Raw genomic sequence first — 26,675 nt, forward strand, 5'->3', positions numbered from 1 at the left:
GAGGAAAATGGATAAAAGCTCAACATCAGTAATTATTAGACTCATGCAAATCTAACCTCCAAAATGATTTCAACTCACACATGTCAACTACCATCAGCTGGAAGTCTACAAACATTAAATGCTGAGGGTGTTTTAGAGAACTGTGTACCCTCTAGCTGCTGGTGAGATGTAAAGTGGTGACAGCCCATAATAAGAATAGAAAGGAGCTGCGTTTCAAAGTAAAACTTGAGCCACCATTCCATTCAGCAGGCCCGCCACTGAGACTCTCACCTGACAAGTCCAGAGTCGACAAGGCACAGGCTTCAACAGCTGCACTGCAGGAATTTTCACAATAGTCAAGACACGGAAGCAACCAAAATGTCCATCACGATATCAGTTGAAAAAGAAGAAGTGGTCCATGTACACAATGGAATATTAGCCATGGAAAACAATGAAACACTGCTCTTTCAGGCACCATAGTTGAGCCTAGAGATAATCACAGAACATGAGGTAAGTCGGAAAGCAAAGGACATATCCTATGATATCACTTACAGGCGTTATCTAACAACTGACACAAATGAACATATTTGCACAGAGAAAGACACTCACACACTTAGAAAACAAACTATGCTTATCTAAAAGGAAAGGTGGGGGGAATGGAAAAATTAAGATTAGGGTTACCATACGTGTACAAATACCTATTAAATACACATAACAAAAAGACCGACCATATAGCAAGGGAGGTCTATGGAACACTCTGCAATAATTTACATGGGAAGTGGATCTGTACATGAATATATATATATATATATATATATATATAATGCACAAATGAACCAGATTGTGTACACCTAGGACAAACAATATTCTAACCATTACACCTATTAAAAAAACTAAAACAACAAACAAGAAATAATGTAACATAAACTTATGGGGGTTTCTCCTGGCACATTCCATTTTAATTTACAACCTAGGAACAGGGATTCCAGAACGGCTCTGCTGCCCTAGTAACGAGATTTGTGAATGGAGAAATGCTGCCGCCTAGTGGCCGTTTACCACAACAGCAGCTTTAAACCCAGTGCTAATGGTCACTAAATATTCACACTCATTACAGGCCTGTGAATGACACCTGCCCTCAAAAACAATCCTGGGAGCGAATATTGACCAAAAAATTCAATTTTGAGGGCAACCTTTCAAGAAGACAATTTCAAGAGGTTAATTGTATTCTCCATTTTTTTTCATTTGTTCTTTAACAGAAATTTTAAAAGGTGTGGAAAAATGAAACTTAGAAATAATTAAAGACATGCAAATCCAAATTACAAAAATCCTATCAGCTCACAACAGTCAGAATGACCATCAGCAAAAATTCTGCAAACAATAAATGCTGAAGGGGTTGTGGAGAAATGCCTAGGCTTGGTTCAACGTGGGACATGGTAAGAGCCAGTAAGGAAAACACAAAGGAGGTGCATTGAAAAGGTAAATACTGAGCTACCATTCAATCAAGCATACCCACTGCTGGGCCTATCGCCTGAGAGGATGAGAATCAAAAAGACACAGGCTGGACTTCACTGGTGGTGCAGTGGTTGAGAGTCCGCTGCCGAAGCAGGGGACACGGGTTCATGCCCCGGTTCGGGAAAATCACACATGCCGCGGAGCGGCTGGTCCCGTGAGCTATGGCTGCTGGGCCTGTGCGTCCAGAGCCTGTGCTCTGCAATCGCAGCGGCCATGGCAGTGAGTGGCCTACGTACTGCAAAACAAACAAAAAAAAATACAGCCTGGCAATCCTGCACTCCAGCAATATTTATCATAGCCAAAACTTGGAAGCTATGAAAATGTCCATCAACAGAGGAATGCACAAAGAAGAAGTGGTCCATGTACACAATGGAATATGACTCCAATAAAAAAATATAAACTCAATCTAGAAAACAAACAAAAGTAAAGAAACATCAGCATTCGGGGGTTTATCCAGGCACATTCCACTGTAATTTATAACCAAGAAATACCACGGCAAGGTAGTCTGTTTCCCTAGTTAAAAGCTTGTGAAAAGCAGAAATGCTGCCACCCTCTGGCCGTGACCTGCAACAGCAGCTTTAAAACCTGTGCTAAGGGTCACTTCACATGCACCAGTACTGGAGGGCTGTAAATGAAACCTGCCCTCAGAATGTCATTAGGGAGGTAATGGCCAAAATATTTCTAAATGTCACACATACTTCACGAAAACAATTTGAAGAGGTAAGCTCTACTCACAGTTTGAAGAAAAAAAGGACATGCCAGAAAGCTCAATTTCAATGGATTATGAGACGCATGCAAATCCAACCACAAACATATAGCAGCTCACACTAGTCAGAATAAACATCAGCAACAAAAACTACAACCAATAAATGCTGAAGGTGTTGTGCAGAAGTGCATACCCTCAACTTTAAGTGGGACGTGACCTGGTAAGAGCCACTAACAAGAACAGAATGGAGGTGCCTTTACTAGGTAAATATTTTTCTACCATATGATCCAGCAGGCCCACTCCTGGGCCTATAACCTAAGAAGACAGAATTGGAAAGACACAGGCAGGCAAATGTGCATTGCCGCAGCATTACAATTGCCAAGTCATGGAAGCAACCAAAAAGTCCATCAACAGATGAGTGCACAAAGAAGAACTGGTACATGTACAGATGGAGTATTAGCCAAGGAAAAAAAGAACACGATGACATTTGCAGCACTGTAGATGAGTCTAGAGGTAATCACACAACTTGTAGTATGTCAGAAAGAGAAAGACACATATCGTATGATATCACCTTTAGGTATTACCTATAAATTGATACCAGTGAAGATATTTCCACAGAGAAGGGCAACCACTGATCCATTCAACAATCTTATGGTTCACCAATGGCAATTTGTGAGGATTGGATACATTAGGATATTGGGGTTAACAGACGTATACAAACACAGGTGAAATATATAATCACCAAAGACCTACGGAACACCAAGAGAAGACTACTCAACATTCTGTCATAACGTACATGGGAAAAGGATTCCAGGAAGAATAGACATATGTTTATGTGTAAAAGAACCACATCTTGCACACCTACAAAGAGCCAAACATTGTAATCAAACTTGCTGTGATAAAAATAAAAATTAAATTAAATAAACGAACAAGAAGTAGTGAGACATATACTTAAGGGGCTTTTTCCTGGCACACGCCATTCTAAACTACAACCTAGAACACAACTTCCATTGAGGATCTGTTGCCCTAGTAACCAGATTTGGTAAAGTAGAACTAATGCCACCTTGTGGGCGTTTCACACAACAGCAGCTTTAATCCCAGCGTTAATGGTCAGTTGATATTCAAAATAATTGCAGGCCTGTAAATCACACCTGCACTGAAAACAAATCCTGGGGTCGTATATCGACCAAAAAATTCAAAGGCATCCATATTTCAAACCGACAGTTTCAAGAGGCATAATTTATGCACATTTGTCTTCTGTTTCTTTTTCTTTCTTTCTGTTTTTGTTAAAAAAAAGGGAATGGAAAGAGGCTGAACATCAGGAATTAATAAAGCCATGCAAATCCAGTGTACACAAACGTTCACCTGACAGCCGTCAGAATGATCATCAGCAAAAAAAGTCTACAAAGAATAAATGCTGAATGGGTTTTAGAGAACTGCATACCCTTTAGCTGCTGGTGGGATGCAACCTGGTAACAGCCAGTAGTGAGAACAGAATGGAGGTGCATTTAAGGGTAAAAATGGAGCTGCCATGTGATCTGGTAGGACCACTCATGGGCCTATCACCTGAAGAGAGCAGAATCAAAAACACAAAGGCTGGCAATCCTGCACTGCAGCAAGGTGTACCATAACCAAACCTGGAAGAAACCAAAATGTGCATCAACAGAAAAATGCACCAAGAAGAAGTCGTCCATGTACACAATGGAATATTAGCCATGAAAAAGCATGGAACAGTGCCGTTGGCACCACCATAGAAGGACCTAGAGATAATCACCACACTGGAAGTAAGAAAGAAACCGAAAGACAGACATCCTATGACATCACTTATAGGTGTTACCTAAGAATTGATACCCAGGAAATAATTTCCAAGAGAAGGACACGCATAGATTCAGAAAACCAAATTATGTTTAACCAAATGGAAAGGTGTAAGGAATGTATGAATTAGGATATGGGGGCTAACAGACATATACTAAATACATATGAAATATATAATCACAAAATACCTATGGAATACGAAGAGAGGTCTACTCAACACTCTATAATAACATACACGGGAATGGATCCAAACAGGAATAGACAGATACATTGATAGGATGAACCAGAAACTGTACACCTAGGAGAATCTACATTTTGATCAAATTTGCTCTGATAATTAATAAAAATTAAATTTAAAAAGCAAACAACAATTTAGGAGATATGAGCTCTTGGGGGTTTGCGCTGGCACATTGCACTCTAATTTGCAGCTGACTAACACGATTGCCACGACAGCTCTGTGCCCCAAAATCCCAGACTTGGAAATGTAGAAATGCTGCCGCCTTGTGGCCGTTTCCCACAAGAGCGGCTTTGAACCCACAGCTAATGGTCACTGAACATTCACAAGGATTCAGGGCTGTAAAGGACACCTGCCCTAAAAAATTGTGCGGAGGTAGGGAATGGCCAAAATAATTCAAAACTGTCAAATTTTTCAAGGAGATTGTATGGAGGAGTAAGTTTTACTCACTCATTTTCAAAAAAGAGGAAAAATGGATAAAAGCTCAACATCAGTAATTATTAGACTCATGCAAATCTAACCTCCAAAATGATTTCAACTCACACATGTCAACTACCATCTGCTGGAAGTCTACAAACATTAAATGCTGAGGGTGTTTTAGAGAACTCTGTACCCTCTAGCTGCTGGTGAGATGTAAAGTGGTGACAGCCCATAATAAGAATAGAAAGGAGCTGTGTTTTAAAGTAAAACTTGAGCCACCATTCCATTCAGCAGGCCCGCCACTGAGACTCTCACCTGACAAGTCCAGAGTCGACAAGGCACAGGCTTCAACAGCTGCACTGCAGGAATTTTCACAATAGTCAAGACACGGAAGCAACCAAAATGTCCATCACGATATCAGTTGAAAAAGAAGAAGTGGTCCATGTACACAATGGAATATTAGCCATGGAAAACAATGAAACACTGCTCTTTTAGGCACCATAGTTGAGCCTAGAGATAATCACAGAACATGAGGTAAGTCGGAAAGCAAAGGACATATCCTATGATATCACTTACAGGCGTTATCTAACAACTGACACAAATGAACATATTTGCACAGAGAAAGACACTCACACACTTAGAAAACAAACTATGCTTATCTAAAAGGAAAGGTGGGGGGAATGGAAAAATTAAGATTAGGGTTACCATACGTGTACAAATACCTATTAAATACACATAACAAAAAGACCGACCATATAGCAAGGGAGGTCTATGGAACACTCTGCAATAATTTACATGGGAAGTGGATCTGTACATGAATATATATATATATATATATATATATATATATATTATGCACAAATGAACCAGATTGTGTACACATAGGACAAACAATATTCTAACCATTACACCTATTAAAAAAACTAAAACAACAAACAAGAAATAATGTAACATAAACTTATGGGGGTTTCTCCTGGCACATTCCATTTTAATTTACAACCTAGGAACAGGGATTCCAGAACGGCTCTGCTGCCCTAGTAACGAGATTTGTGAATGGAGAAATGCTGCCGCCTAGTGGCCGTTTACCACAACAGCAGCTTTAAACCCAGTGCTAATGGTCACTAAATATTCACACTCATTACAGGCCTGTGAATGACACCTGCCCTCAAAAACAATCCTGGGAGCGAATATTGACCAAAAAATTCAATTTTGAGGGCAACCTTTCAAGAAGACAATTTCAGGAGGTTAATTGTATTCTCCATTTTTTTCATTTGTTCTTTAACAGAAATTTTAAAAGGTGTGGAAAAATGAAACTTAGAAATAATTAAAGACATGCAAATCCAAATTACAAAAATCCTATCAGCTCACAACAGTCAGAATGACCATCAGCAAAAATTCTGCAAACAATAAATGCTGAAGGGGTTGTGGAGAAATGCCTAGGCTTGGTTCAACGTGGGACATGGTAAGAGCCAGTAAGGAAAACACAAAGGAGGTGCATTGAAAAGGTAAATACTGAGCTACCATATGATACAGGAGGACCACTCCTGGGCCTATAACATAAGAAGACAGAATTGGAAAGACGCAGGCAGACAAATGTACACTGCAGCAGTGTTCAAATAGCCAAGACATGGAGGCAACCAAAATGGCCATCAAGACATGAGTGGACAAAGAAGAACTGTTACATGTACAGATGGAATACTAGCTAGGGGAAAAAATGAAACAATGCCATTTGAAGCACCATAGATGAGTCTAGAGGTAACCAGGCAAATTGTTCTAAGTCGGACAGTAAAAGACACCCATCCAATTATATCACTTATATGTGTTAGCTAAAAATTGATACTATTGAAGATATTTCCACAGAGAAAGGCAATCACAGATTCATTAAACAAACTTATGGTTCACCAAATGGAAAGGTGTGAGGATCGGATGCATTAGGATATTGCGGTTAACACAGATATAGAAACACATTTGAAATACATAATCACCAAAGACATACAGAATACCAGAGAACACTACTCAACATTGTGTCATAACCTACATTGGAAAAGGATCTGAAGAAGAATAGATATATGTATATGTGTAAAAGAACCACATCTTGCACACTGAGAACACACAAAATATTGTAATATAATTTGCTGTGATAAAAAATAAAAAATAAATTTAAAAAAGAACAAGAAGCAATGAGACATAAACTTAAGGGGCTTTTTGCTGGCACATTGCATTCTAATTTACAACCAGAACACGACTTCCATTAAAGCTCTGTCATCACTAATAAAGCAGGTTTATAAGCAATGTTGAAGGTAACTTAAAAGAAGTGTCACTAATTATTGCTGGTAACAAGAAAACAAACAAAAGTACAAATCTCACTGCAAAAAGTATACATAGAGTAAGGGTAGTAGATCAAACACTTATTAAACTTCTGTAAAGTATAAAAGAAAACAGTAGTACGTTTTGTTAAAAAGAGACGGCCCAAATAAATCAGAAGTGAAAGAGATGATGTTACAACAGCCACCACATAAATTCAATGTATCCTAAGATACACACAGGGTAACTCAGGGCTCACACTGGACAGAGCCCACTCTCCGTTCCCCTGTACATGACTTACAGGAGCCTCAGGAACTGAGGATGGGGTCCCTGACAGGAGGCACAAGTTAGAAGATGTTAGGCATTAACATGACTGCATTCATCTTAAACGTGCCTGAACTACATTCACACGAGTTGATTTTGCCCTGTATGTACATCGGCACCTCTAGTCAGAACTGCAGATCTTTGGCTTCACCACCTCTACTGACAGCAACAGCTTCACCTGCTGTGGACCGTCTCCTATAGGATATCTAGAACCACAAAGCATTGAAGCGTCAAAGGACCCAGAGTCTGTGTGACTCCATTCAGAGTCTCAGAGTCTCAACTGCACTCAGAGACTCATAGTCTCAACAGAGACTCCACTCTTGGAGGGCACACACAAAGTAGTGTGCACACCAGGACCCAGGGGAAAGAGCAGTGACCCCGCAGACAAATGACCGGACCTACTTGCTAGTTTTAGAGGGTCTCCTTCACAGGTGGGGAGAGGCTGTGGCTCACCACGGGGACAAGGACACTGGCAGCAGAATTTTGGGGAAATACGCCTTGGCGTGAGCCCTCCCAGAGTCCGCCTTTAGCTACACCAAGAGCAAGGTAGGCTCCAGTGCTGGGTGGCCTCAGGCCAAACAACCAACAGGGAGGGAACCCAGCCACATGCATCAGCAGACAAGCAGAGCAAACTTTTTATTATACTTTTATTTAATCTGCAGACAAACAGATTAAAGCTCTGCACACCAGAGAAACACCCAGCTCAACCCACCACCAGCGCATCCCATCAGGAAGCTGGCACAAGCCTCTAAGATAGACTCATCCACTGGAGAGCAGACAGCAGAATCAAGAAGAACAATAATTCGGCAGCCTGTGGAAGGAAAACCACATTCACAGAAAATAGACAAAATGAAAAGGCAGAGGACTTTATACCAGATCAATGAACAACATAAAACCCCAGAAAAACAACGAAATGAGGTGGGGATAGGCAACCTTCCAGAAAAAGAATTCAGAATAATGATAGTGAAGATGATGCAAGACCTTGGAAAAAGAACGGAGGCAAGGTCGAGAAGATGCAAGAAATGCTTAACAAAGACTTAGAAGAATTAAGGAACAAACACCTAGAAGAATTAAAGAACAAACAAACAGAGATGAACAATACAACTGAAATGAAAAATACACTAGAAGGAATCAGTAGCAGAATAACTGTGGCAGAAGAACGGATAAGTGACCTGGAAGACAGAAAGGTGGAAATCACTGCTGTGGAACAGAATAAAGAAAAAGAATGAAAATAAAGAAAGACACAGTAAGAGACCTCTGGGACAACATTAAACACAACAACATTCGCATTATAGGGGTCCCAGATGGAGAAGAGAGAGAGAAAGGACTCGAGAAAATATCTGAAGAGATTATAGTCGAAAACTTCCCTAGTATTGGAAAAGAAATAGACACCCAAGTCCAGGAAGCTCAGAGAGTCCCAGGCAGGATAAACCAAAGGAGAAAAATGCCAAGACACATAGTAATCAAACTGACAAAAATTAAAGACAAAGAAAAATTATTGAAAGCAACAAGGAAAAATGACAAATCACATACAAGGGAACTCCCGTAAGGTTAACAGCTGATTTCTCCACAGAAAATCTACAAGCTAGAAGGGAGTGGCATGATAAATTTAAAGTGATAAAAGGGAAGAACCTGCAACCAAGATTACTCCACCCAGCAAGGATCTCATTCAGATTTCATGGAGAAATCAAAAGTTTTACAGACAAGCAAAGGCTAAGAGAATTCAGCACCATGAAACCAGCTCTATAACAAATGCTAAAGGAACTTCTCTAAGTGGGAAACACAAGAGAAGAAAAGGACCCACCAAGACAAACCCATAACAATGAAGAAAATAGTAACAGGAACATACATATCGATAATTACCTTAAATGTGAATGGATTAAATGCTCCAACCAAAAGACACAGTCTCGCTGAATGGATACAAAAACAAGACTCATATATATGCTGTCTACAAGAGACACATTTCAGACCTAGGGACACATACAGACTGACAGTGAGGGGATGGAAAAATATATTCCATGCAAAAGAAAATCAAATGAAAGCTGGAGTAGCAATACTCATATCAGATAACATAGACTTTAAATTAAAGAATGTTACAAGAGACAAAGAAGGACACTACCTAATGATCAAGGGATCAATCCAAGAAGAAGATATAACAATTATAAATATATATGTACCCAACATAGGAGCACCTCAATATATAAGGCAACTGCTAACAGCTGTAAAAGAGGAAATCAACAGTAACACAATAACAGCAGGGGACTTTAACACCTCACTTACACCAATGGAGATCATCCAGACAGAAAATCAATAAGGAAACACAAGCTTTAAATGACACAACAGACCAGATAGATTTAATTAATATTTATAGGACATTCCATTCAAAAACAGCAGATTACACGTTCTTCTCAACTGCACACGGAACATTCTCCAGGATAGATCACATGTTGGGTCACAAATAAAGCCTCAGTAAATTTAAGAAAACTGAAATCATATCAAGCATCTGTTCTGACCACAATGCTATGAGATTAGAAATCAATTACAGGTAAAAAAAAAAACGAAAAAACACAAACACATGGAGACTAAACAATATGATACTAAATAACCAAGAGATCACTGAAGAAATAAAAGAGGAAATCAAACACTACCTAGAGACAAATGGCAACAAATACACGATGATCCAAAGCCTATGGGATGTAGCAAAAGCAGTTCTAAGAGGGAAATTTATAGCAGTACATGCCTACCTCAAGAAACAAGAAAAATCTCAAATAAACAATCTAAACTTACACCTAGAGGAACTAGAGAAAGAAGAACAAAACCAAAGTAGAAGGAAAGAAATCATAAAGATCAGAGGAGAAATAAATGAAATAGAAACAAAGAAAACAATAGCAAAGATCAATAAAACTAAAAGCTGCTTCTTTGAGAAGATAAACAAAAATGATAAACCTTTAGCCAGACTCAAGAAAAAGAGGGAGAGGACTCAAATCAATAAAATTAGAAATGAAAAAGGAGAAGTTACAACAGACACCACAGAAATACAAATCATCCTAAGAGACTACTACAAGCAGCTCTATGCCAATGAAATGGACAACCTGGAAGAGAAAGATAAATTGAGGATACAATCCCATTACCACTGCAACAAAAAGAATAAAATACCTAGGAATAAACCTACCAAAGGAAGTAAAAGACCTGTACTCAGAAAACTATAAGAAACTGATGAAAGAAATCAAAGATGATATAAACAGATGGAGACATATACCGTGCACTTGGATTAGAAGAATCAATAATGTGGAAATGACTATGCTACCCAAAGCAATCTACAGATTCAATGCAATCCGTATCAAATTACTGGTGGCATCTTCTACAGAACTCAAACAAAAAATCTTAAAATTTGTAGGGAGACACAAAAGACCCCAGATAGCCAAAGCAGTATTGAGAGAAAAAAAAAAAAGAGCTTGCAGAATGAGACTTCAAGACTTCAGACTATACTACAAAGCTACAGTAATCAGGACAATATGGTACTGACACAAAAACAGAAATATAGATCAATAGAACAGGATAGAAGGCACAGAGGTAAAACCACGTACCTATGGTTAACTAATCTATGACAAAGGAGGCAAGGGTATACAATGGAGAAAAGACAGTGTCTTTAGTAAGTGGTGTTGGGAAAACTGGACAGCTACAAGTAAATGAATGAAATAGAACACTCCCTAACACCATACACAAAAATAAACTCAAAATGGATTAGAGACCTAAATGTAAGACCAGACACTGTAAAACTCTTAGAGGAAAACATAAGCAGAACATTCTATGACATAAATCACAGAAAGATCCATTTTGACCCACCTCCAAGAGAAATGGAAAGAAGAAAAAATTAAATTATGGGACCTAATGAAACTTAAAATCTTTTGCACAGCAAAGGAAAACATAAACAAGTCGAAAAGACAAACATCAGAATGGGAGAAAATATTTTCAAATTAAGCAAACGGCGAAGGATTCATCTCCAAAAAGCAGCTCATGTAGCTCAATATCACAAAAACAAACAACCCAATCCAAAAATGGGCAGAAGACCTAAAGAGTCATTTCTCCAAAGAAGATGTACAGGTTTCCAACAAACACATGAAAGGATGTGAACATCACTAATCATTAGAGAAATGCAAATCAAAACTACAGTGAGGTATCACCTCCCACCAGTCAGAATGGCCATCATCAAAAAAAATCTACAAACAATAAACACTGGTGAGACATTTATTGGAGAAAAGGGAACCCTCTTGCACTGTTGCTGCGAATAGAAATTGATATAGCCGCTAGGGAGAACAGTATGGAGGTTCCTTAAAAACTAAAAATAGAACTACCATACGACCAAGCAATCCCACTACTGGACATTTACCCTGAGAAAACCATAATTCAAAAAGAGTCATGTACCACAATGTTCACTGTAGCTCTATTAACAATCGCCAGGACATGGAAGCAACCTAAGTGTCCATCGACAGATAAATGGATAAAGAATACGTGGCACATATATACAATGGAGTATTACTCAGCCATAAAAATAAATGAAATTGAGTTATTTATACTGAGGTGGATAGATCTAGACTCTGTCCTACAGAGTGAAGTAAGTCAGAAAGAGAAAAAGAAATACCGTATGCTAACACATATATATGGAATCTAAAAAAAAAAGTTTATGAAGAACCTAGGGGCAGGAAAGGATTAAGGACACAGATGTAGAGAAAGGACTTGAGGATATGGGGAGGGGGAAGGATAAGCTGGGACAAAGTGAGAGAGTGGCATGGACATATATACAGTACCAAATGTAAAATCGATAGCTACTGGGGAGCAGCCACATAGCACAGGGAGATCAGCTCGGTGCTTTGTGACCACCTAAAGGAGTGGGATAAGGGGGTGAGAGGGAGGTGCAAGACGGAGGGGATATGGTGTTATACGTATATGCATAGCTGATTCACATTTTTATACAGCAGAAGCTAACACACAACTGTAAAGCTATTATACTCCAATAAAGATGTAAAAGAAGAAAAAAAGAAAGCACAGAGATAAACCTACACACCTATGGTCCACTGATCTATGCCAAAGGAGGCAAGGATATACAATGGAGAAAAGACAGTCTCTTCAGTAAGTGGTGCTGGAAAAAATGGACACTACATGTAAAAGAATGAAATTAGAACACTCCCTAACACCATACACAAAAATGAACTCAAAATGGACTAGAGACTGAAATGTAAGACTAGACTAGATGAAACTCTTAGAGGAAAACATAGGAAGAACACTCTGACATAAATCACAGCAAGATCTTTTTTGATCCACCTCCTAGAGTAATGGAATAAAAAACAAAAATAAACAAATGGGACCAAATGAAACTTAAAAGCTTTTTGAAAGCAAAGGAATCTACAAACAAGATGAAAAGACAACCCTCAGAATGGGAGAAATTATTTGCAAATGAATCAGCGGACAAAGGATTAATCTCCAATATATATAAACAGCTCATGGAGCTCGACAGTAAAAAAACAAACAACTCAATCCAAAGATGGGCAGATGACCTAAATAGACATTTGTCCCAAGAAGACATACAGATGGCCAAGAAGCACATGAAAAGCTGCTCTACATCACTAATTATTAGAGAAATATAAACCAGAACCACAATGAGGTATTACCTCACACCTGTTAGAATGGGCATCATCAGAAAATCTACAAACCACAAATGCTGGAGAGGGTGTGGAGAAAAGGAACCTTCTTCTGCTCTTGGTGGGAATGTAAATTGATACAGTCACTATGGAGGTTCCTTAAAAAACTAAAAATAGAACTACCATATGACCCAGAAATCCCACTACTGGGCATATACCCAGAGAAAACCATAATTCAAAAAGACACATTCACCACAATGTTCATTGCAGCACTATTTACAATAGCCAGGTCATGGAATCAACCTATGGAAGCACATAGACAGACGAATGGAAAAGATGTGGTACATATATAAAATGGAATATTACTCAGCCATATAAAGGAATGAAATTGGGTCATGTGTAGAGACATGGATAGATCTAGAGACTGGCATACAGAGTGAAGTAAGTCAAAAAGAGAAAAGCAAATATCGTATATTAATGCATATATGTGGAATCTAGAAAAATGGTACAGATGAACCAGTCTGCAAGGCAGAAATAGAGACACAAATGTAGAGAACAAACGTATGGACACCAAGGTGGTTAAGTGGCAGGGTGTTAGTGGTGGGATGAATTGGGAGACTGGGATTGACATATATACATTTATATGTATAAAATACATAACCAATAAGAACCTGTATAAAAAAATAAAATTAAATAAAAAATTAAAATAATAAATATATTTTTTAAAAACAGAAAAAAAGTGCTTTCCTTCCCATAGACATATTTATATGAATGAATTATTTCCATGCTTATATCTATAAATACAAGAAGAGAAATAAAACCTACCTTGAGCAAAAAAAGAAAAAAAGAGAAAAGAGAAAAAACAGAACCCACCAGTCATAGAGGAAAAACCCTATCAGGGCACTTGCTCCACTGGTAAACACTTCTGAAGTTGGTCACAGGTGGGGTATAGTCTCCCATGCAGCCAGCAGCGCCCCCCGACCCTGGCAAGGAGTGTCCTCATTGCAAAGCTGGGGGACGGTGCCGAGGCGTTTGTGAGTAAACGTGAGCTGAGCCCCAGGCCAGCTGCTGCTGAACTGTTCCCAACCTTCCCAGGTAAAACAAATGAATGTGTGCAATGACTTGAAAGCCTAGAGGAAGGGCCATGGTGCCACACCAGTGAGAGCACGCAGGCCGACTTGGTGCCTGTAGGCCAGCCAGGGTGGTCCTGGCCCTGGGCGCTCTTCTGGAAGATTTCCATTTCCCTGCCTGAGATACCCCTCCTGTCCCGGCACCCACTGCTTTTTTCCTTCCTCACCTCTGCCTGGGGAGAAATTCCAGCGGCAGGTATGGGTGACACATCCTCTTCTTCAGCAGGGGGCAACCTGGCAACTCCTGCAGAAAGTCCAGCAGAGCCCCACTCACACTGGGCCACCCACAAAGCCACGGCCCCTCACTCCCTCCCACCAGCACAGCCCCGAGACTGCTCACGGGGCACAGAATATGGCGTCAGGCACAGCTGCAGAGGCTCTTGCTGCCTGGAACGGTGTTTATATTGAACTCAACCCAGGCACACCTGGGAAGGGCTGGCAGGCAGGGTCAGGCCGCCCAGGTCAGCCAATCCTCACCCCTCAGAGGCTCATATTTGCAGAAAATGGACCTTGCTGAACCAGCCAGGTCCAAGGAACAGGTGTGGGCTCCTGAGAGTCAGGAGAGACAAGGGGCTGCAGCTCCGGCTTGTTTTCTATTCATTTTATCTGGCCCATGAGTGGGAGACAACTTCAAGAAGACCATCTCCTAATGAGAGGAACCCAGGAGTCAGGGAGAGGAGGGGTGGTGGGTGGAGACAGAGGCCTGGTGCCCTGGCTGCAGTGGAAGTCTCTGGAAGACCAGGCAGAGAGAGGCCGCACAGAGTGATGCCCAGGGTCACAGACCTGTCAGAGCTGCTGTTTGTTAGTTCAGGTCCTGCTCTGAGGTGCTCTGAGCGACAGGTGACCTGGGGGTGCTCTGCAATGCGGGCTATGTGCACGGTTCCTGTGTGTCCAGCCCTGCCGGGTGCCTGCCCAGGGGAGCTACATATCCTGGGAGGGGCCTGACCATGAGAGCCCCGTGGGCTGCTGGGGACCTGCCCAGGTGAGCCCCATATCCTGGGAGGGGCGTGACCACGAGAGTCCCGTTGGCTACTGGGGACCTGCCCAGGTGAACTCCATATCCTGGGAGGGGCCTGACCACGAGAGCCCCATGGGCTGCGGGGATGGGCAGGAAACTGCCCAGGTGAGCTCCATATCCTGGGATTGGCCTGACCACGAGCCCCGTTGCAGAACTCAACATACAGCAAAAACAATACTGCTGGGCCGTCCTCCCCCAAGGGTTCAAAAATTCCTACACCATCTTTGGGGAAACGTTAGCTGAAGACCTGCAAGTTCTATTTCTGTAAAAGGGAACCCTCCTTCAATATGCAGACGACATTCTGATCACCAGCCCTACTAAGGACGACTCTGAATTACCTAGCCAATAAAGGATAGATGGTGTCCAAGAAAAAGGCTCAAATATCACAGACTAAGGCGACCTGCCTGGGCTTCATTCTCACAGAAGGTCGGAGAAGCCCATCCCAGGAAAGGGAAGAAGCCATTTGCAGCCTTACCCCTTCTAAAACTAGAAGACAGCTTAGGGGTTCCTGGGGAGGCCAAGGTTTGCTGCATCTGGATCCCTAACTACAGTCTAATAGCTGGGCCTCTATATGAAACACTGACATGAAAAGATGTAGATCCTTTTGAATAGAATCCAGAAGAAGCCTTTCAAGAATGGAAAGAGCAGTCATTTCAGACCCTTGCCCTGGAACTCCCTGATTTAGCTAAACCCTTTGACCTTTACATTCCTGGTCAAAGGTAAATCGCCCTTGGAACATTAGTGCAAAAACTGGGACCACTTGAAATGGAGCAACGCAAGAATGCCCTTCAGGTAGGATAAACTATGGTCACCAAGGGTTTGCCTGCCGCCCCATCCGGCCAGGATACTGGGGGTATCTAAAAACCTGGAAACCAGCAGCCCACAAGGCCAGCTCCCTCCTAATGGAAAAGGACCCCACGTGGTGATCCTAACCACCCACCATGCACTGAAGTTGCAGGGGTCGCTTCGTGGGCACAGTGACCTCGAGTGAGGAGGCCCTCCACCTCCAACCTCCAGAGAGACAAATGGGGGCAACGGGCCCCCATGACGACTCGTGTGACCATCACTTGACCTGGAGTTTCTCTCAGAAAACAAGAAGAGTGTGCCCCGAAAGAGCAGACTACTGCTTGCAGGACTTACTGCACCCAGAGGGCAGCTAATAAGCTTGGAGGGGGAACCATAGATAATGCTGTCACCATAGAAAAGCCTACAGACACTGCGGTGACAGCAGCCAATAAGACTGGCTATACTCCTGGCTACTTCAAAAGGCCGTTGACTCAGTGGCCGTCATGGTCCTGGGTCACCACCGACCCTGGACTGTCTGGGAGTTGAGCAGGCAGGGCTCTCACACCTGGTGCTGTTTGTACGTTAATTCAGGGGCCTAACTGAAGAAAGCGCAGACTACTGGTCAGAGCATCTAGGCTGGCAGAAACCGTCAGCCTAAGGTAGCCGAACAAATGTGGGGTGGGGTGAAACCTGCCCCCCAAGCGTCTCTGCGCATCTCTTTCTTGGACCTTTAAAGGTCATTAGAATCTATAACACTTCCAGTGCTGGTGCTCAGGCGGATGAGCAGTGAGGCAGGAGGCCTGGGGACAATCAACCTCACCTGGAGGCTGCTGGGGAGAAGTTCTGCCCCTCCACCCTGGGTATGAGGACTCCCAACTCAGCACGAAGCAGTTACAGAAGAGGGGTCTGCACCCTCAGCACCCCAAGAATGAGGAACGGGACAAAAGGCAGGGGAGGGGTTTGTCACCAGCAAAGCCCATTAAAACTTCCTGGGAGATAAAAACAGAATCTGGGCAACAAAATAAAATCTAACCTTTTTTTCCTTTGTGCTTTGTCTAATTTCACCTGCTCCTAGGGTTCCACATGCAGAGGTCCCACACCCGGCACTTCAGTCCCGATTTCCTAGTGCAGAATGGCTGGGCCCACCCCTCAGCTCGTGGGGCCCCTGCCGACTCCGCGACATAGAGCCTGAGCTCCAGCCAACCCGGCCCTCGAGAGCTCCGCCCCCTCCTTCCCGCTGATGCTCCTGGGATCCCTACACAGCAGCCCTGCCCACAGCCCGCGGGGGAGCGCACGCTCTCACCTCTCCATTCTCTGATCAAAATATAAAGTTTCCTTTGCTTCTGAACCAAACTCAGTCTCGTTCTTTTCACTTCAACGATACTGGGCAGGGGGACCCTTGTTGGGGCCCACTCTGGAGGATCAGTAACAGAAATTGAGAACATTGTAACTTCACTGAACAGATGTGTGAGCCAAACTGTAAGGAACGCAGAGCAGTGTATAAGGCTCAGGTAAAATAAGATGTTTCTAAGACTTCCATTTGATATTTCCATCACTTTACTATAAGCAAGTTCAGTAGAGGGGTTCGTCTTATTTGTCAGGTCAATATTAGAGAAATGACGTGATACCTTTCCAAGGATGGACATCTAATAATCTTGGCTGAAGCTTCAATCTTGTTTTGAATGCTTTTACACTGAAAATGAGACCTCTCTTTCAGCTCCCCCATTTCTGAGAAAGATAAAACCTTATACCGTATTATTACCAAACGGGAAACGTGGGAGGAGGGATAAATTAATAGTTTGAGATTAACACACACACTGCTATGTATAAAATAGATCATCAACAAGGAACTTCTGTATAACACAGGGAACAACATTCAATATTCTGTAGTAACCTATAAGGGGAAATAATCTGAAAAAGAATACATATCTATATCTACATCATGTATCAACAACAGATAAAATGTAACCTAAGGGAGGCCGATGGTGAGCGCTTCTGACCCTGAAGATTTCAATCAACTAAAGCTCAGACTCTGACTACTGCCTAAGGCCCTTAATGAACATACGTGTACCCGTAGCTTAAAAATTTCCCAGTTTGGGGTTCGGGGAGACACTGATTTGGAAAAATCCCTGGTATTCTCCTTACATGAAAGGGACTCTACCTACAGCTAAAACATGCCTGACACCCAGAGGATGGTACACCGTTTGACCGGGAAGAGTTTGGAAAAGGCACCTCATCTCCTCATCTCCTGGTAATCAGGTTCACCCCTCCAGCCTCTTTTCTAACAAGCTCCCCACTTGAAGAATCAGCAGCTTTAACCTCCTGTTTCATACAGTTAGAAATATTTCTGGAGGATGAACGGGAAGAGGGGGAACCAATGAGAGACCAGCCCTAGGTGTTTGGACAGGCACATGTCACTCTAATTTCCAAGCAGGAAGAAGAACTCACCAAAGGCTTAGTCTGCACCCCGGAACAAGAATAGGGCATGAAGCAATCCTGGGGTTTTGTGGACAGTGCCCAAAAAAGGGACTTAAAAAATGGAGCTCAGGGGCACTGCAATTGACAAACTTGCAGGGTTATAAATGATAACAATCTTCCAAAAATATATTGAGGTAAGGCAACGAAAAGGATTTGAGAGCAAGGCAGAATTGCAGGAAACAGTTTTCAAGAGGTAGATTGGAGTCGCCTTTCAAGCAAGTGAAAAGAGACAGAACTTCGACAACGATGCAGGTGACCAAAAAGGGCGTATGCATTCTTTTCCTGAATATAGTCAAGACTGAGTCCCCAGATGGGCCCTCCTACTGCCAGGCACAGCCCAGTTTGGGTCCCTCCTCTTGCACCAGGGAGTTGCAGGTGTAGACGGTTCAAAAGAACCTCTTTCTAGGCTCTTGTAGCCAAGTCATGGCCACCAGTCAGACTGCCTCCTGACCACCCTGCAGGGCACAGAGCTCAGCAAAGGGTATCCACCCCTTCTACAGCAATGTCAGTTGGCTCACCGGCTTGGCAAGGTAAGTACCCAGGTTCCATACCCTGCCCCACAGGAATGTACAGCCCCGCCTGTTCCCTACAGATAAATGCACACAAGATAAATGCAGCCCTGATGCCCTCTCCCCATCCTGTCCCTGTAAAAGGTGGTGGCAGAAATGAACCGCCTGGGCATGATGGTGGATTCGTCCCATGTCTTGGATGCTGTGGCACGGCGAGCCCTAGAAGTATCACAGGCACCTGTCATCTTCTCCCACTCAGCGGCCCGGGGTGTGTGCAAGAACACTCAGAATGTTCCTGAAGATATCCTGCAGCTTCTCGTGAGAGACGGCCCTGGCCCTAATCCCTAAAGCAAGAGGTTCAAACCAGGGGCCCTTGACCCTGAACCTCTTCTCCCTCAATTTCCCCAAACCCCAGGTTAAATATCTTCTGCCCCCAAAACCCATGGTCCACAGCCCCTCAACTCTTGAGCCCTAGGTGGTAAGATACTCTTCCAAACTGGGAAACCCAGGGCCAAGACACTACCCAGACCAGGGCTGCGGCTCCTCCATTCACACAAACCCAGAGAAGAGACGACTCTGACCTCAAAGCCAGGGCTGAACACCTTCCTCACAGGGGCCGAGAGAGTGAACAGGCAGGTGGCTGTGCTGGGGGCCATGCTGACTGTCCACCAGTCCGCCCCTGCACAAGAAGAACGGTGGCATCGTGATGGTGTCCTTGTCTGTGCGGGTGCTGCAGTGCAACCCGTTAGCCAACATGTCTACTGGGGCAGGTGAGCCTCACCCTGGGCTCTCTGAAAACTCTGATTCGGAGCTGAAGCTGGGTCCAAATTTGGGGAGGACTTCAAAAGAGCCCCAGTGGTTTGGCCCACCTGTTGGCAATAGGTACAGCTCCCAAAAACCCAATAATGGATGGTACACAGCACCTTGGTGCCATGTGGAGCTGGAGCCATGGAATCAAAACTGCGATAATGATGGGTATCAGGGAGGCTGTCAGACACAGAGCCCAGGTGCTGCCCATCTGTGCCTCTGCAGGGGCTCCTAAAGCGCACTGCCCCTACCTCTGGCCAAGGGACTGGACAGCTCCTGATGTCTCTGGGGTCTTCATCAGTTGTACTCTTGTTCCTCTCTCATCCTCCACACCTGGGGAAAGGAGCCCCAACAGGTTCTCAAGAGACTGGGAGGCAGGGTGAATCTTGGGTGAGAAATGGCCCAAACAGGGGGCTCTGGGCTCCACTCCAAATCTGAAGTCCAGTTCTAGAGCCAGCTGGGATCACTTCAGATCAAACCTCAGGGCCCTCTAGTTGGTACTCTCGGTGCCAGGCCATGAAGGAACTGGTCTGTTTGGCCTACAGGCTGCAAAAAGGGGAATCAACAGAGGCCAGTCATCACCCCCAACCCTGCCCTGGAAGCACCACACTGCTGACTTTCCATTCTTCAGATCACTTCGACCACATCAGGGCAGTCATTGGATGCAAGTTCATGGGGATTGGTGGAGATTATGACGGGGCTGGCCGGTGGGTGCTTCCCTGTGGCTTGTCTCGGGCTGGCTGGGCAGCAGTGGGGCTTTCACAGCCACCGTGCCCACCACACTGTGGTCCTCGTGGCCTTGACCATAGCCTCAGGTGTGCTGGCCCAACTGGTATCTCCCCTCTCCCAGGGTCTGCTTCCTGGGCTCTCCTGTCTGTTTGACCCCACTCTAGGTCATCATATTTGTCTAAAACACCATACAGAGCTCATCTGCCCAGCATCTGCGCCCATCCAGTGCCAGCAGACCAGACCCACGGCCTCTGAGCAGACTCTTAGTAAGGTCTGGGCTGGGCTGACCATCTTCTCTGCCTGTAGTTGGGTCTGTGCATTCCGGGGGTTCAACACAGTTCTTAAAAAGCTTTTCTTCTCTTTACAAATGGAGGCAAAAAGTGCATTCAGTGAAAGGCATAGATCTTAACAGTATAACTCCATGACTTTTGATGAATAGTCGAGGTGCTTTTGGGGTCTTCCTCTGAAGGATGAACAGCAGGAGTGAATCATTAACTCTCTCCAAGTCTCCATTTTCCATATCTGACCAGGGCTGGGGTTCAGTGGACCCTGGTCACATAGGGCTTTGGTTCTGACTCAGGACCAGGGAACAGGTCTGAGGCCCAAGAGCTGGCTGGCTGGCAGCCACACAGGTTCCCACAGGGGCTGGAGGATGTGTCCATATACCCGGTACTGATAGAGGAGGTGCTGGGGCGTGGCTGGAGTGAGGAAGAGCTCTGGGGTGTGCTTTGAGGAAACGTGCGGTGGGTCTTCAGACAGGTGGAGCAGGTATGCTGGGCTGGGCAAAAGAGTAGCTCTGAGCAGGTGGTCTGAGCAGGTGTACGCGGGGGTGCTGTGAGAGGTGCTGCCCACTGACTGCCGCCTCCAGGTACGGGAGGAGAACGAGGGACAGAGTCGCTTGGAGGATGAGTTCCCAGATGAGCAGCTGGGCAGCTCTTGCCGCTCCGTCCTCCCACGTCTGCATCAGAGAGAGGATCTGGCTCCAGACCAGAAACTAACCAGAGCTGAGGTTCGTGGGAATCCCATTTTGTCACCTAAGTGGTCATTCTCAAAATCTTGCCCCCACATGGGCCCAGGCCTCACAGTTATTGCCGCCTTCCCAGTCCTCATTGTTTGGCTCTGGTGATCCAGTTAATCCTGTCAGATGTCACTTTGGCAGCCACAGATACCCACAAAGTTTCCTTGCATATGAGCACAAATATTTCCTGAAAATAAATGTTTTAGAAATCAACATGAGTGTCCGTCTCCGTGCTGGGGTCTGTGGTGCAGGCTCCCAATACTGGGGTTTGGTGGGGGACCCTGCAGTTTAGACACTGGATACTCAAGGAAGACCCGTCGGCAGTGGCCTGAGGAAACCCAGGTGGCTTGGCTCAGCACTGGAAGAAGACAGTGGGTGGCTCTGGCTGCGGGAGGGTGGACCTTACTCGGTTCCCTCTGTGTAGCTCACCTCCATCCACATCCTGACCCACTGAGTGCCACCTGGGGATCTTTTCAGGTAATTCTGGTTCAGATGCCCAAGAAGAGAACATGCCTAGATCACAAATGATCTTTGTACCTATTTGGACAGAGCCCAGAATCTCAGGCTACTTAATGAGCCATGGACCACCAATGGCTAGACTGCTCTGGATGTGGGCACACCTCCTCTCCTATTCCTCATGGACTTCCTCTCTAGTCGGTTCAGGCTACTTAGACAACCACCCGATCTTCCCCCAGTTCATTAATGATAATAGCAACTGCACTAATTATAGCCAAAAGTGAGTTAATACATTCAGTTAATAATGAGAGGTAGGGCTTCCCTGGGGGCGCAGTGGTAAAGAATCCACCTGCCAATGCCGGGGACATGGGCTCGAGCCCTGCTCCGGGAAGATCCAACATGCCGAAGAGCAACTATGCCCGTGCACCACAACTACTGAGCCTGCGCTCTAGAGCCCGTGCGCCACAACTACTGAGGACACGTGCCGCAACTACTGAAGCCCATGCGCCTAGAGCCGTTGCTCGGCAACAAGAGAAGCCACCACAATGAGAAGCCTGTGTACCGCGACGAGGAGGAGCCCCCGCTCACCGCTACTAGAGGGAGCCCACGCGCAGCAACGAAGACCCAACACGGCCAAAAATAAACAAACAAACAAATAAATAAATAAAATGAAAAAAGAAAAAAAGATACAATACAGTATTGTTAACCATAGTTGCCATGCTGTACCTTACATCCCAGAATGTATTTGTCTTGTAACTGGAAGTTTGTATCCTCTGACCACCCTCACCCATTTCCCCCCCACCTCAGCCCCATAGGTTAAAATTTTAAATAGAGAAGCCCAGATAAACTTCAATGAGAAGATGACATTTGAGTTAGTCTAGTGGACGAGTGCACAGGAGAGGAAAGGGCCAGTGCAAAGACCCTGGGGCAGGAGCTTGTCTGGTGTGTTAGAAGAACAGGAAGGAGCCCGCTGTGGCTGCAGCACAGAAAGGAGAAGAGGGTAACGGAAATCAGATACACAATGGATGGGGAGCAGTAAGCAGATAGGACACAGTGGTCAGACCCCGAATGGCCGTGTAGGACGCTCTGCGGGCTTTGGTAGCTCTTCACGATAGGAGCCAGTGAAGGGTTTTAAGGAGAGGAGTGGCATGACTGATCACATTCCCCATGATCACGGTGACGGCTGTATGAAAAACAGACTGTGGGGGCCACGGTAGACACAGGCAGATCAGTTAGAAGGCTCTTCAGTCACCGATGTCAGAGATGATGGTGGCTCAGGATGGAGAGATAGTAGGGGAGGTGGTGAGAAGTGGTCACACTCTAAAAATATTTTGAAGGCAGAGCAACAGGAGTAAAACAAAGAAAATCAAAATTCCATGGCCCAGAGATAACTGTTAATTTATTTATTCTAAGCAAACATGGTCCCCTCTAAAAACCACAAAGCTTGCCAAGGATGCTCTTCTCAGAGGTACTAACTTTTTACTCCTCAGCCTACTCCAGCCTGGGCTCCCCCCGCCTCTGCCACTCTCCCAAAATTGCTCTGATTAAAGTCACCAATTACCTCGAAGTGGCTCAATCTACGAGACACTGACCCGTCCTCAATCTTGTTCTGCTAGCAGCACATGGCGTGGTGGAGCCTCCCGTCTTGCTTGATCTCTCTCCTCCCTGGGTTCGTTGACCACACACTCTCCCAGTCTTTCTCTCTACCCCTGCTTTTCAGTCTCTTTTGCTGGTTTCACCTCCTCCCCTCACATGTTGAGGTTGCTCCTCAGTCGTGGGCCCTCTTCCCTTCTAATTTCACACATCCTCCCTCACAAATTTATTCACTCCCATGGTTTAAAATATTGGCCATGATCATCTCCAAAGGCATCCCAACCTCATACCAACTGCTCCAAACACATCCCCACTCGGATGTGTTAAGGGCATCTCCTACTCCACATGTAGAAAACAAAGCCTTGACCTCCCCTCCTAAGCCTTGTCCTCTGTCTCCAATTATTTATTCAACAGACACTTACTGAGCTCCTAAGATATGCCAAGCACTGGTAGGCACTAGAGATAAAATGATGAGGCAGGAGGAAAAGGTTCAATAGAACAGAGGGTTATAGAAAGGGAACTTACAAATATGTGTGAAATTAAAAGTGTGCATGGTGCTACGAAGGAGCAGTTATGGAAGGCTGTGGGAGTCTAGCTCAGCAAGGAAGAGACTGATGGGCGTTGAGGAGGGCCTCCCTTAAGAAATAATCTCTGGGGACTTCCCTGGTGGTGCAGCGGTTCAGAATCCGCCTGCCAGCACTATTTACAATATCCAGGACGTGGAAGCAACCTAAGTGTCCATCGACAGACAAATGGATAAAGAAGATGTGGCACATATATACAATGGAATATTACTCAGCTATAAAAAGAGACAAAATTGGGCTACTTGTAGTGAGGTGGATAGACCTAGAGTCTGTCATACAGAGTGAAGAAAGTCAGAAAGAGAAAAACAAATACCGTACGCTAACACATATATATGGAATCTAAAAAAATAAAATGGTTCTGATGAACCTAGGGGCAGAACAGGAATAAAGATGCAGACGTAGAGAATGGACTTGAGGACCCGGGGAGGGGGAAGGGTAAGCTGCGATGAAGTAAGAGAGTAGCACTGACATATATACAATACCAAATGTAAAATAGCTAGCTAGTGGGAAGCAGCTGCGTAGCACAGGGAGATCAGTTCAGTGCCTTGTGACCACCTAGAGGGGTGGGATCAGGAGGGTGGGAGGGAGATGCCAGAGGGAGGGGATATGGGGATATACGTATGCATATAGCTGATTCACTTTGTTATACAGCAGAAACTAACACACCATTGTAAAGCAATTATACTCCAATAAATATGTTTAAAACAAAACAAAACAAAAAAAAACAAGAATCCGCCTGCCAATGCAGGGGACACGGGTTTGCTCCCTGGTCCAGGAAGAACCCACATGCCTCGGAGTAACTAAGCCCACGAGCCCCCACCCCTGAGCCCATGCACCACAACTTCTGAAGCACACACGCACAGAGCCTGTGCACCACAACAAAGAGTAGTCCCTGCTCACCGCAACGACAGAAAGCCCACGCGGGGCAACGAAGACCCAACGCGACAAAAAATTAATTAATTAATTAAAAGTTATATTTAAAAAAAACAATGAAAAAATCTCTGCTGGGAATTCCCCGGTGGTCCAGGGGTTAGGACCGTGTGCCTCCAGTTCAGGGGGCCTGGGTTCAATCCCTTGTTGGGGAACTAAGATCCTGCAAGCTGGCATCGCAGCCCAAATAAAAATGAAATAAAATAAAATATATTAAAATAAAAAAGAAATGATCTCTGATTCCAGGTCTAAAGGGTGAGAAGGTGTTTATCAGGCCAATATGTGGGGAGAACATTTTTCCCATTTTAGTAAGTAGCACTTCCATTTACCCAGTTACACATCCTTAACCCACATTCCCCACATCCAATTCATCACTTACTCCTGTTCGCCTCCAAGCCATCACTAACCTTCCAAATATGACTCTAACCCGCCTGCTTTACTCCATCTCCAAGGCCACCACTGTGCACAAAGCCAGTCTCCTAATGAGTCTCCCCAAATCTTCTCCTGCCCCCTCCTATCCATTCTCTTACAATAGCCAGTATGGTGTCTGAAAAAGGCATCTCTGCTAACACCACTTCTCTGTTTATACCCTGCAATGGCTTCCCACCAAGTTTAGGATAAATCCCAAACAGATGATGGACTGGAGGCTGAAAGACCAGAAGGAGGTAGGGTGTGAGGTTAGAAAGAGAGATAAAGGGTCTAGGCCAACAGCGAAAAGGGCTGAAAAGAAAATGATCGGCACTTGTACAACAGTCCTGATGCAGGCAGGAGAATGCAGGAATAGCGAAGGAATACCAATAGCCACTTTTTATTTCGGCAATGCCTTTGCAATTCCCAAAGTGCTTCATTTATAACTGTGATTCTCAAACTTAGCTGTACATTAGAATCAACTGGAGAGATTTTTAAAACTACCAATGGCCAGGCCTCACCCCAAGCCAATTAAATCAGAATATACAGTTCACTAGGGCAGGAGTTTTGTCTGTTTCATTCACTGTCCATATGAAAAGGACCTGGCACGTACATGGTGCTCAGAAAATATTTACTGAATGAATAAATGAAGGAAGGAATGTACCATTATCACCTGAGATCCAAGGAAGAATTCTTTTCAAAACTTAGGGAGTAACCAGGCAACGTCAGTTACCATGGCAGTCCTGGGAAAAACATTACCAAGTGACACTAACACTCCCAGGGGCCTACATTTGTTTCCACAATAAGTAAACCTTTCTCATTTCTAAAGTACTATACTGTGAAATATGCATCTCAGTCACAACCAGAGGTTACTCAATGTCTGCTGTGAGCGGGAGGAAAAGAGAACGGCCTTACGCAGTATCTAAAGCAATGACAAGAAGAAACTAGGGGCCACGGGCAGAGACAGACAGGCTCAGACAGGCTCCAATCCCTATGACATTCTGAGGTGATCACGTTGTAAGGGCTGGAGCACGAGAAAGCAGCCACTAACCAGCTACCCTGTCTCAAATATTTGGAGAAAGCCAATGCAAATACATACCTATGTATTATTCTTTTCTGATCATTCTTTCAGTGTATCCCTTCCGGCTTTGTGCAAAGCGATTCTTTGTTTTGTACCTGAAAGATGAGTGGCACATGTAAATGGATGAAACCTGTCAGAGCAGACATCCAAGGAGCTCTTTGGCTAACAAACAAGGAGCTCCGAGTTCTGGGAAACAATCGTAAAAGTAGTGTAG

General features: G+C 44.3%; 1 pseudogene across 1 annotated transcript; it reads left to right on the top strand.

The window, feature by feature from the left end:
• The first annotated feature begins 15,167 nt into the window (after positions 1–15,167).
• On the top strand, positions 15,168–21,517 carry LOC307069862 (dipeptidase 2-like; annotated as a pseudogene). Its single transcript has 7 exons — positions 15,168–15,187; positions 18,808–18,876; positions 18,996–19,173; positions 19,541–19,625; positions 20,294–20,369; positions 21,024–21,159; positions 21,260–21,517. The product of its transcript is annotated as a dipeptidase 2-like (transcript).
• The last annotated feature ends 5,158 nt before the right edge of the window (positions 21,518–26,675 follow it).

This window comes from Hyperoodon ampullatus (assembly GCF_949752795.1).
Source record: "Hyperoodon ampullatus genome assembly, chromosome: X".
Lineage (NCBI taxonomy): Eukaryota > Metazoa > Chordata > Mammalia > Artiodactyla > Ziphiidae > Hyperoodon > Hyperoodon ampullatus.